Raw genomic sequence first — 12,797 nt, 5'->3', positions numbered from 1 at the left:
AAAGCTAGACATATCCTAATGTTTTACACATTACAAGAAGAACAATGATATACATAATTAAGTAGGTGCAGCCACCTATATGATTATCTAGTAAAATGCTCATGCACATATTGATTTAATATTTCGTCCCTTAAGGAAAGAAGTTCTTATGTAGAAGATCAAGAGGTCGACCCATCAAGGTGCTTCTCGACCTCTTGCAATCGACAGATATACAGGGTAGAAAATTAGCATTTACCAGAAATGGCTATCCAAGACTTATTATGAATATAAAACGAACAAACTTAAAACAATACAAACCCCCTTTTCCCCTCTCTCTTCCCACTTCCCACACCATATGCTTTAATGGAGATCAAGCAAGAGTGTGGATCATATCTCAAGTCTCCCTAGGTAACCTCCCACTTTTTGTGTCAGGTCCCAGGTAGTGTTTTGTAGCGGTGTCATGATGGCTACTATTTGCTCTCTAGAGCATTCCTTTTGGATATATTTTTTCCATGTTTTAAAAAAAAATTTCACTGTTTTTTTTTTCCCGTTCTATATTTATATTTTCTATTTGTATCAAGAATCCCAACCTCTCCTTAAGCATAGTTCTGTTTGGGACTATTGGAGAGAGCCATTGGCAAAGTATCAGCTTTTTAGTTGCCAGGAGAACTAGATGCTCGAATCGTGAAAGGGCTTTTGTTTGACCACCTTCCAAGTAATCAGGGCTATGGAAGAGACAGTAGAAAACATTGCACTCCCTTTTACAACCCACAATAGAGTGGATTAATTCTAGGGAGTCCTCCCAAACCAATTGAATAGCAGGACACGTCCACAACATGTGGTCCAGATTGGGTATGAGTGAGGGACATTTAGGGCAATGGATTAGATCTTTTGTGGAGCCCAGGTGGGTATAAGGGCCTTTTATTGGAAGATATGCTCTATGTATTATTTTGAGTTGCATCTCTCTCCAATCTGCACTGACAATACTACTTCTTGTTTTTCCCCAGGCGTCTATAATGGAGTTTTGGGTTTCCTCTAATGGTTTATCCCCTAGTGCTGCCCATTTTGAGAAGTGTAATGCTAGGTTTTTTTTTCTAGATAACTGTCTATCTCTGATAAAACAGAAAATCCATGATAGTGATTGTTTAGTGCTCAAGTCTGTCATTAAATTATCAAAAGCCTACACCCGTATAAATTTACCCTGCCCCCCCAGGATCGCAGAGCAAAAACTTTTTACCTGGTTATAATAGAAAGCATGCAGTTTCAGAAAAGGGTATTGCAGGACGGCCTCAGCAAAAGCTTTAAGGTAGCCATCTGGTCGCAACAGTTGAGATAGATATTTTATCCCTCTTGTTGCCCATGTTCGGTAAATTGGATGAAGCGAGCCTGGTAAAAAGCCAGGGTTTCCCACCAAGGGTGCTCTTGGGGACAAGGGACCAGGTAAATTGAATAATTTTCTAGTGTCTTTCCATGCTATTATGGTGTCTCGTAAAATCACATTTTGCTTACCGGTAATTGAGGTAGGAATTTGAGATAATTTAGAGTGAATAACCCCTTCTAGTGACCAAGGAGCCACCATTTCTGTTTCCAGAGCATAATTAGAATAGAAAGACGTGCCACCCAGCCAGTCACAAGCATGACAGATCAATGAGGCTAAATTGTACCCCCTCACATCAGGAAAATTGAAACCCAGCAACTCTTTAGATTTTTTAGTTTGGCCAAAGAGATTCTGGGTTTTCCATGTAGCCACAGAAACTTTACAAATGCAGATTCGAGCGCCTGGACGTCTTTATGACGAAGTAGTAGTGGAATTGTTTGAAGCGGGTACAGGAGTCGCGCAAAACTTATCATTTTAACAAGATAGCTTCTCCCAGTCAGAGAGAGAGGTAAAGACTCCCAGCGTCGCAGCTCCATTTTGATTTTTCCCAATATAGGGGTAAAATTTAGCCTATATAAATGACCAATATCCCTCAGAATACAGATTCCCAAGTACTTCACATTGTTTAGGGCCTGTTTAAGACCCAAATTAGAGACCCACTCAGTCCCAGAAATTCCATCTCGATGTGACAAAAATAAGAGTTCACTTTTATGATAGTTTATGACCAGGCCAGAAAAGGAGCCAAACCATTTAATATGTTTCATAATACTAGGTAGATCCCTCTCTGGCCTGGCCATAAAAAGTAGAATATCATCTGCGAATAGGGCAGTCTTCACCTGCTGCGACCCCACCTGAATACCTTCAAACAGAGGTGAGCATTGAAGGGAGCGAGACAGGGGTTCCAAAGCCAAGTTAAATAAAAGTGGTGATAAAGGGCACCCCTGTCTCGTTCCCCTAGCCAAAGAAAAACTTGGACCCATCCCGCCTGCTAAAGATATCTTAGCCTCCGGAGATTTGTATACTGCCTCCACAAAAGTGTCCTTCAAAGCCAAAGGCCTTCAAAACCCTGTGGAGCCAGGGCCATTCAACACTGTCGAAGGCCTTCTCGGCATCTAATGCCGAGAAGGCCTCCGATCCTTTCATTTTCCCCGACAATCTGCATGTGAGAAAACGCGGAAAAGCCGCCGCAAGTACTCAGAGTAAGGTGGCTGATTCCGCGTTCAACATGGCAGCTTGCGCGCAGAGACCTGCATTCACTGGCTTGACGTAACGCGGAGGAACCGCCGCATGCCCAGAGAACAGGGCGGCGGATTCCGCGTCCGACGCGGCGGTTTGCACGCATAGGCCTACTTCTGTCTGTACTGCTGAACGCGGAGAAAACGCCGCACGCTCAGACAGCGGTGCGGCGGATTCCGCATCCAAAACAGCAGAGGCATTACAACACATGTCTGGTGTGGCTGGATTTGATAGTCCACACAGGTTCAGAAGGACGCGTGCGCGCGCGGAGAGACAGAGCATTTATGACAGCCAGAGGGGTGTCAGCTGACCAGGCTGGTCAGCTGACAATTCTTTCAGGTTTCATTGGTCCAGCACTTAGGGGAGGCGCAGGAGAGCGCTGGTGTATATATACTGGGTGCTGGTCATTCCTCTGGTGTCTGGCGTTGCGATCACTACGTGGTAGCACTCAGACCCTGTCAGTATCTGTGTTACATTAGACCAGTTTCCTAGGTGTTGATGATCAAGGAGCTCACACCTTAGTCTAGAAATTCTGTTATCATTTGTGTTATTATTCTAGACTAGTTTCCAAGGTGTTGATGACCAAGGAACTCACACCTTAGTCTAGGAATTGTTGATTATTTGTTATGACCTTCTGCTTTCCTGACCATTCTTCTGATCTCTGATTTTGTACCTTGTCATTCTGATACTCTGTTCCTGAACTTGGCTAGTCTCTGGATTCTGTATCTGTCTCCTGTCTCTGTACTTTATCTGTCCGTGTGTTAACGACCTGGCCTGCCCGACCTCAAGAACTATCTCTCCTGTTGAGAGATAGTTTGCAGATCTGTCAGTGACACTCCCTCATTGGTGTCACTCACGTTCTGTCCTTCCCACTCTCAGCCTGACTCCACCCTGCGGAGAGTTCAGACCAACGGAAGGAACTTGCTGCAGAGAAATACTCCTTATTGCTCTAGCACCTGATATTCAGGTGTGGTCCTCAAAGTATTACTGTTGCACCAAAACACTCTCATCACTCAGGTGTCCAGAGGTTAGAGATATATCTGATTATCGGTGATACTGCAGATCATCAATAATCGGGTATATATCTGCATTCTCGGTGATACTGCAGATCACCGGTAATCAGATCCTCTCTGTGTTACACCGATCGTTACACTGCAATGTTCCAATACCGATAACACCTTCCTCACATTTGTGACCACACTGCGACCTTGGACAAACCCCTTTTGATTGTCCAATAATAAATTAGGTAAGAGTATCGCCAGTCTATCTGCCATGATCTTAGATAAGAATTTTACATCCTGATTGAGGAGTGAAATCGGCCGATACGAAGAGAGATCTGTTGTGTCTTTGTCGGGCTTAGGAATGAGCTTAATATGTGCCAAGTTTGCCATTGGCATTAATCTTTGGGTCTTAATAATTGTGTTATAGAGTGAGGCCAGGCATGGCGATATTTCTGTCTTAAGAAGTCTAAAAAATTCTGACGATAGTCCATCAGGCCCAGGTGCCTTACCCAAATGTGAGAATTTAATCATTCTTTCCACCTCACCTTGAGTTATATCTGCATTTAGCATCTCTAAGTCATCCTGGGAGAGGCGTGGAAGTTTAACTGTAGCTAAATATGCATTCATGTCAGCCTCTTCACTCCCTCTGGGTTGATAGAGTTTTTTGTAGTAATCAGTGAAGATGTTAACCACTTGTTCCCGTGATGAGTGCAGCCTACCTTCTGAGTCTTTTAAAGCTTGGATCTGTGTGTTTGACCATCTAGGCTTAGTAAGATTAGCCAGGAGCCTTCCTGATTTGTTTGCTAATTTAAAATAGCGTGCTGCTCTATGGGACCTGAATGTCTTGTCATATCGCTCAAACCAAAGATCACTCTCATATTTTGCATTCAGCCATCTCTCTCTATGCTGCGGTGAGGGATTATCTCTGTACCTATAGGCCTGTCTGGCTTCACTACATTTTGCATTATAATTATCTAGGGCTTTCTTTTTGTAAGATTTAGTGTAGGCTATGATTCTACCCCTCAAAACCGCCTTTGCCGTTTCCCAATATAAGATTGGGTCTTTTCTATGTTGCCGATTGGTGTCTTTGAATTCCCACCACCAATTAGTCAATAATGTAGTAAATTGTTCATCTTCATATAAATATCTGGGGAACCTCCAACCCTCCCACGACTGTTTCACATAATTGAGACAAAAAGTAGTACATACCGGAGCATGGTCCGATATAACTATAGCTTTAATGTCCACCAATTGTGCTTTGGTGATTAGATTAGGGGATGTCAGAATGAGATCTATCCTTGAGTGAGATGCATGGACTCCAGAGAAGTGTGTGAAGTCTCTTTCAAAAGGGTGCAAATGTCGCCATATGTCAGACATTCCTGTCTCCAAAAGAAACAATTCTAGATTTCTATCTTGTGAACTAATCTGTGGTGTATGTAGTGACTGAAGTTGTCTATTTTCAGGGGGAGAGGGTACAGCGTTGCAGTCGCCAGTGACTATTATCTGTGAGGTGATGGGAGCAGATTTGATCGCTGTAGTTAAGGTTTGATAAAATGTGGCACTATCAGAATTTGGAGCATATATCCCCCAAATAGTCAATGTCTGGTCAGATCGAGTCAAATTCACTCTTAACCATCTTCCTTCAACTGCATCTATTTCCTGGTCTATTACCTGCCCGTCAAAGTTTTTGTGAATAAGAAGAATGACCTCTGCCTTTCTACCACAACAGGGGGAGCCAATAGCATGCCCCACCCATAGTTTAGACATAAGTGATAGTTCATTGGCCCGAAGATGAGTCTCTTGCAATATGGCAACTTCAATCTTCATTTTTTGCAAATGTCTAAGTACCTGTGTTCTCTTTTGCGGAGTGCGTAGACCCCTAACATTCCAAGTAACTAATTTCAAGTCACCCAAGGAGATAGCAGAAAACGGCACCAAATCAAAGGCATGTGACATATCCTATTAGGTGCCAGCACGCCCCACACCAAAAAAATAACAAGTACCTGGATGGGGTTAGGAGAGAGAAGCTAGTCATCTATAGATATAAACTCTGTGCGGGGTTCCCCAGGAGCGACCCAGACCCAAAAACTCAGACAGAACCAACTTATATAGCTAATTTTAACTAGCCAAATACATAAAGGGATCCACTGAAAACCGCAGGGCCCAATGTGTAGTAGGCAAACATCCAGCGTAGACCAGTGAAGCACACTTGTCTCATAACAAATGGTATGTGACTTCCTTTTTTCCTGACGGGTATAAGAAAGTGCCACAATTAGCAGAAAATAATAAAAAAACTAAAACTTTTAAGCATATTCCAGTTTGTATTACTCTAAGCAGGACAGAAAATAATCCTGCAGCATGTGAGCAGCAGAACGCCACCTCTAAAGAACGAGAACTAGTAGCATTTAAAGTAGAGAGTTCTTCAGAAAAACAAAAAAGAGAAAAGAGAAAAAGAAAAAACAAAACAAAAAATGCAACTTTTTCTGAGAAGTCCAAATATCTCGCAATCACTGGCCTAGGCAACTTGCGTTCTGGGCGCACAGGGCCCACCCTGTGGGCTCTCTCCACTCTAAATATAACGTTTAATACCAGTGCTTTTGGTAGTTCCTTTGAGCAGATAGCCGCCAGTTCTGCTGATTTTACCATTTCTGGCAGCCCAATAATACGTAAATTGTTTCTTCTCGAGCGATTCTCGAGGTCGTCTAATTTTTCAAAGACAACCACTTGCTTATTACATGCTGTTTGGGCTAGGTTCAGGGCTTCCTCTGCCTTGTCTTCTGTTGAGCTGACACGCTTTTCTAGGCCAGAAACCTGCTGCTCAACTGTTGCTACTCAAGTCACTGTTCCCGCCAACTCCCTTCTTAACTCCGTCATCTGCTGTTTAATCGTCTCGGAGATCATGGTGGATAGCTCGGGCTTAAGGATGTCTGCCATTTCCCTAGCCAGGAGTTTGTAATTTACCTGGGGTCCCAGGAATTCCTCACCATCCGAGCTTGTAGAGGCCTCCAGCGGGGCGTTGTCTGACACAGCCTCCTCCGTGATCTCCACCATCTTGGAAGTATTGCGAGCAGTTGCGTCTTTCGGTTGGCGTTGCTGTTTCGGGTTACGCAGTGGGTACCGATCTATAGTTCCAGTGTCAGGGGGAGCAGTCATCCTTTTAGGGTTCCTCGAGAGATGTTAAAAGGCTTTCGGGGGACTCGATCTAGGTTGGCGAGCGTGGAGCTCACAGCTTATGCTGCCATCACGTCAGGCGCCGGAACCGGAAGTCCAGCATGTATTATTTTAAAACTATAATGGCCGAAAACTGAGAAATAATGCATTTTTTCAGTTTTTTCTTACTGTTAAAATGCATTTACAGTAAGGTAGCTCTTAGCAAAATGTACCACCCAAAGAAAGCCTAATTGGTTGCGGAAAAAACAAGATGTAGATCAGTTCATTGTGATAAGTAATGATAAAGTTATAGGCTAATGAATGGGAGATGAACATTGCTTGGATGCATAAAGTGAAAACGACTGAGGGATTAAGTGGTTAAGCTATCATGCTGCTAGAACCAAAACGGCACATGAGAAGGGCCAGTAAGCGAAGGGAAGGTCGCATAGACTGTTGCCAAGCGACCACAGTATGCAAATTAAGGGAATTTTCTGGGACTTTCCCGAGCCCCGCACAGCCTGTCAGAGAGATACAGCTCAGGCGCAGCGGGCAGAGTCTAGAAGGGTGAACCGGCGGGAACTAGTTGGAGAGTTGGAGAGAGCATGGAAGCAGTGAGGACTTGAGCAGAAGTGAGCAGTGTGGAGCAGGGTGGGAGCCCAGACCAGCGCAGAGAAAGGCCGTAGCAGTCACCCGGAAGCTAGGGGGACCCTGCGGCCATACAGTAAGGACAGCGGCAGTTGGCCGGACACTACCCGTAGGCCAGAGGTGGCAGACCCGGATAAACTTTGACCCGAAGACATTTGCAGTCAGATGAGTATAGGCCTGAGAGCCAAATATAAGCCATAAAGTGTGTACAGTTAGTAGCCAGTGTCCAGCGTCACTTGCTGAAGATAGCAAACTAGAACCTGGAGAGGCCCAGATTGTATCCCTGAGTGCTATTGCTAAAGACTGTCCATGTGAGAGTGCTGTACAGTCACAGAGACTTTTGCTGAGAATACAGTTATTCATGCAGAAGAAAGCTGCTCATCTAAAGTGAGACAAGTTGCTATTGCTTATAAAAAGTTCAGGCCCTACTACTGTCACTGAGAGACATTCTCAACCATCCCAGAGTACCCTGCTGAGCTGACACAGCCCCCGCTTGCCTATGGTCCTGTTATATAGAGCAGGTGTTCCCAACCTTTTCCGGCCCAGGGACCACTTTCTGAACAATTTTTCTCTCGGGACCACGGTGGGGGGTGGGGGGGCTGTGTCCTAGTGTACAGTGTTATGCGCAGTGGGTTACGGGGGAGGGTAGGGCTGAGGTGCGGCGGCATAGCTAGCTTAGTTGCTCCTGTATAAGGAGTTTAATTGCCCCAGTATAGCTAGTATAGTGCCCCAGTATGGCTAGTATAGTGCCCCAGTATAGCTAGCATAGTGCCCCAGTATAGCTAGTATAGTGCCCCAGTATAGCTAGTATAATGCCCCAGTATAGCTAGCATAGTGCCCCAGTATAGCTAGTATAGTGTCCCAGTATAGCTAGTATAGTGGCCAGTATGGGTTGGTAGTGCCCCAGTATAGCTAGTATAGTGCCCCAGTATAGCTAGTATAGTGCCCCAGTATAGCTAGTATAGTGCCCAGTATAGCTAGTATAGTGCCCCAGTATAGCTAGTATAGTCCCAGTATGGGTAGGTAGTGCCCCAGTATAGCTAGTATAGTGCCCCAGTATAGCTAGTATAGTGCCCAGTATAGCTAGTATAGTGCCCAGTATAGCTAGTATAGTGAACCAGTATAGCGCCCTAGTATGGGTAGGTAGTGCCCCAGTATAGCTAGTATAGTGCCCAGTATAGCTAGTATAGTGCCCAGTATAGCTAGTATAGTGCCTCAGTATAACTAGTATAGTGCCCCTGTATAGCTAGTATACTGCCCCAGTATAGCTAGTATAGTGCCCAGTATAGCTAGTATAGTGCCCCAGTATAGCTAGTATAGTGCCCAGTATAGCTAGTATAGTGCCCAGTATAGCTAGTATAGTGAACCAGTATAGCGCCCCAGTATGGGTAGGTAGTGCCCCAGTATAGCTATTATAGTGCCCAGTACAGCTAGTACAGTGCCCAGTATAGCTAGTACAGTGCCCAGTATAGCTAGTATAGTGCCTCAGTATAGCTAGTATAGTGCCCAGTATAGCTAGTATAGTGCCCCAGTATAGCGCCCCAGTGTGGGTAGGTAGTGGCCCAGTATAGCTAGTATAGTGCCCAGTATAGCTAGTATAGTGCCCAGTATAGCTAGTATAGTGCCCCAGTACGGGTAGGTAGTGCCCCAGTATAGCCGACACTATGGAACTCCCTACCTCCACCCATTAGGGCAGCCCCCTCCTTCAACACCTTCAAGAAGGCCCTCAAAACTCACCTTTTCACTCTGGCCTACCACCCCTCACAATTGCTCTAAACCCACAGCTGAACTCTGGTCCCCTACCTCTCGTGACTGAGGACAGTCCCGCGGGCCAACTGCAAACGTCCCACGGACCAGCAGTGGGCCGCGGACCGGTGGTTAGGGACCCCTGATAGAGACATTATCCCTGTCAAGTCCGTTTCAAGTCAAGAGGTAAACTTCAACTGTTAATGTGTTCTGCATGATTACAAAGAGTTTGCTTTTTCAAGAGAACCTGTCAGTATTACCAAGTTAAGTGGAAGAGGAGGAGTTGCAGTGCATCTTGTGATACTAAAGTGTGCTACAGAGAAAGTAAACTGTCATCTGATCAAGATACAGAGTTAACCTACTTGGATTACAAATTTTGCATCAACTCTAATTCAGAGCTTATTTAGCCTTAACGTCAAAGTGCACTTAAAGAAAGTTCTATTGTAGGAGAGTGGTGTTAATGGTATAGAGGGGTGCATCGGTCACTTTATATTTTATTTCTTTATCTTTATTTTACTTTAACCCTTTTTGAATATTTGATTTATATTTTATTTTGTTTGTTATTTTGGGGAGTCCAATCCAGAGGGGAGGTATTAAGAGTAAAGTGTATTGAGTGCTACAAATACAACCTAAAGAGTGTACAAGATCTTGGAGCAAGGTGAGTGTCCTTATTGGACTAACCAACGAACTGTTATCTATTCAGTACCATATTGCGAACTGTCACGAGTTTACCCCAGGGTTTTGCTAAGCAATATAGCTTGGACTTGGTTGCAAAGGACTGAGAACTGATTAGGTACTGGACTGAATTGCTCAGTAGACCAACCCTTTCCCCCAGCCCATGCCCAACGTTGGTACTGTGATCTGTATATGCTGTGAAGTGGTTGATTGTTGTACAGGAAGATGTATTGTAGCTCACTATAATTTCTGTGTATCTAACTGTTTCCTTCCGCAGGTTTTACCGATGCGCCAGCTGTGAAGACTAGATATTGTGTATTTTTGACCTTTGATGTGCAAGGGAGGAGTGTTTTGACATTGAAGTTACATAGTTACATAGTTACATAGTTATTTTGGTTGAAAAAAGACATACGTCCATCGAGTTCAACCAGTACAAAGTACAACTCCAGCCCGTCCCCCACATACCCCTGTTGATCCAGAGGAAGGCGAAAAAAAACCCACAAGGCATGGTCCAATTAGCCCCAAAAGGGAAAAATTCCTTCCTGACTCCAGATGGCAATCAGATAAAGTGTTATGGCTGACAACAATTTCTGTGACCACTGTTTGGTTGCAAATAAATCTTTGATAATTTCATCTGAGTCAGTGTCTGGTGAATTCCACTCAGCCGGAGCCTGGGGCAAGCGGTTTTATACGGGTTACACCTATTTAACCACTTATGTGCTTCAAGACGGTACATTTACGTCCCGAAGGACTTCAGTTCCTGCACAGGGACGTAGATATTTGTCTATTGCAGCAGATGGCCATCGCTTGCTCCTGCGCTCACTCCCACGCGGGAATTCATCTCCGCCAGTTAGAGGAGAGATAAACGTTTCATTTCATCAGTCTTCCAGCGGTGATTGCCGCTAGGAGACTGTTAGACTGCGAAACTGCCATCTATAAACATTGCACAGCACTGCAATCTATGGCAACACTGTACTGAGGACAGCCGTGTCACTTGGCTATCCCATTGGGAGGCACAGAGAGCAATCTGCTCTCATATGCTGATGTCTATCAGAGCCAATCGCTGTGATCGGCTGGCGGGGAGAGGGATATAAAAATAACAAAAAAATAGTGAAATTTATTATTAAAAAACATTGTTAGAGCGATCAGAGCCCACCAACTGATTTCCAAATGTATGTACTGATAAATGCATTAGAAAAAAAAAAGTATTTAGAGGTTTGGCTTTAAGGTACCGCTCTCTCATTCCAGGTCGCCCAGAGGGATTTCATGTGAAGTGCATCGGACATGGATCTATAATGTTCATTACGCAGCTATGCTGGCTTTCCTCCACTTACTCTGCAATGCCACTACCCATTCAAGATTGATCAGCTGACTACTGCTACCTAATCCATAACACAATCTCATTACCAACTTCGCCTTCCTAATTAGAGGCCGTCCTCTGTGAAATCCATCTGTTAAAATTCAGATCACGCCGCCAGAAAAACATCCACTTTGGGCATCAATAAAGTTAATTAAGAACAGATGCAAAGGTTGCTGGGAGAAGGCACCTAACTTCACACAGGACTAGTACTGGGGGGATTAGGGAAAGTTACCTTCACCTTCACCTAACACTAACCATTCTTCGCCTACTTACCGTTGAAAGTTACCGTAAAGTCTTGCCTATCATATTACTACTAGGTGGATGAAGGAACTGCAAGTCCATTGTTCCATGAATGGTGCAACCAGCACATAAGGCAAGGAATTCCACAGATCGTAACACTAACCCTATCGCTACACCCTGGGCCGCCATCAGGGGGGGGGGACAGCTAACTCTAGCGTGAGGGGCCCAGGCCCCCCCACGCGCTAGCAATAACTTCCACCGCTCAGGAGGTTTTCCACCAAGATGGCGACTAAGAGTGTAGCCACGGCCACAGGACTCCTGCAGTAACTTGGCCATGGATCGTGGCAGGAGCTCCTTCCAGCTCCCCCACGCCATCGGAATGACAATCGTGCAAGGGTTTGGCTCGCCGATGTTCGTTATGAAGGCTCATCATGTGGGAGGTGTGATGATGGCCCACATGAAGCAAGGCCTCCATCGGATGGCTAAGGTCCCAAACTTGACCTGCTGATGATCCTAACAGGATCTTCTGATCCCCCCAGGACCCAGACCACCTGCTCACCGGAAACGGCTATTTAGCCGCACAATGAAATGGACGCACCGGTTCAACCTAGTGTATCTTCCATACCGTTATGATCCACATTACAAATCGGCGCCATATCGGCTTTGATAACGGCGCGGCCAATATTCTCGTACCGTTGTGGATCATAACGGTATGAAAGATACACTGCGCACTGTATCAGACACTTGCGAGGTGACCCGGCCGGGGTTGCACTGGGGATGGGCGGACGGCAGAGCAGCAACCCGGCCTTGGATGGTCGGACACGGGCGTAAATGCCTCCTCCTCCCCGGGCGTGAATGCCTCCTCCTCCCCGCTGAGCAGGTACCTCCAGGCAGAGGCAGCTGGCCCTGGGGTGTCGGAGCACACGCCGCCTGCTCTCAGCTCCCAGAGCCGCTCTGTAGGAGGGATCCGCAGCCAGGCCCCGCACTCGCAGGCCGCCCTGAATATCCCGGGAGCAGCTCGGGACTCTGGCAGCAGCACACCCGAAGAGGGAGGCAGAGAGCGCCCGCCGGGGGGAGGCGGTGGTTCTAGACTGCTCATTGGATCTGGACGCGTGTGTTGCCGCAAATCTCATGTCTAACGGCAAACTTCAATGTTTCATAGCCGGTTGATAGCCGTATATTAAAAAGTAAAATATACGGCTATCAACCGGCTATGAAACATTGAAGTTTGCCGTTAGACATGAGCTTTGCGGCAACACGCGCGTCCATTTCTAATCACGGCTAATATTCTCGTACTGCTGCTCACCGCCAGAGATCTGCAACACAGCCAGAGAGCCAGAGCTCATCACAGCTTGTACGCTTGGCTCCATTTCCAGCAACCCTACAC

General features: G+C 45.7%; 1 long non-coding RNA gene across 1 annotated transcript in view; it reads left to right on the top strand.

Moving 5' to 3' along the window:
* The window catches only part of LOC137541095 (uncharacterized), a 104,945-nt gene extending 93,613 nt beyond the window's left edge, over positions 1-11,332 (top strand). The window contains exon 3 of the long non-coding RNA XR_011025082.1: positions 11,059-11,332. This is a non-coding gene — a long non-coding RNA (uncharacterized lncRNA). The remainder of the gene's footprint in view (positions 1-11,058) is intronic.
* Positions 11,333-12,797: the final 1,465 nt, after the last annotated feature.

The sequence above is a fragment of the Hyperolius riggenbachi genome, chromosome 12 (assembly GCF_040937935.1).
Source record: "Hyperolius riggenbachi isolate aHypRig1 chromosome 12, aHypRig1.pri, whole genome shotgun sequence".
NCBI classification, from domain to species: domain Eukaryota; kingdom Metazoa; phylum Chordata; class Amphibia; order Anura; family Hyperoliidae; genus Hyperolius; species Hyperolius riggenbachi.
This window is presented reverse-complemented; position numbering and strand designations above follow the sequence as displayed.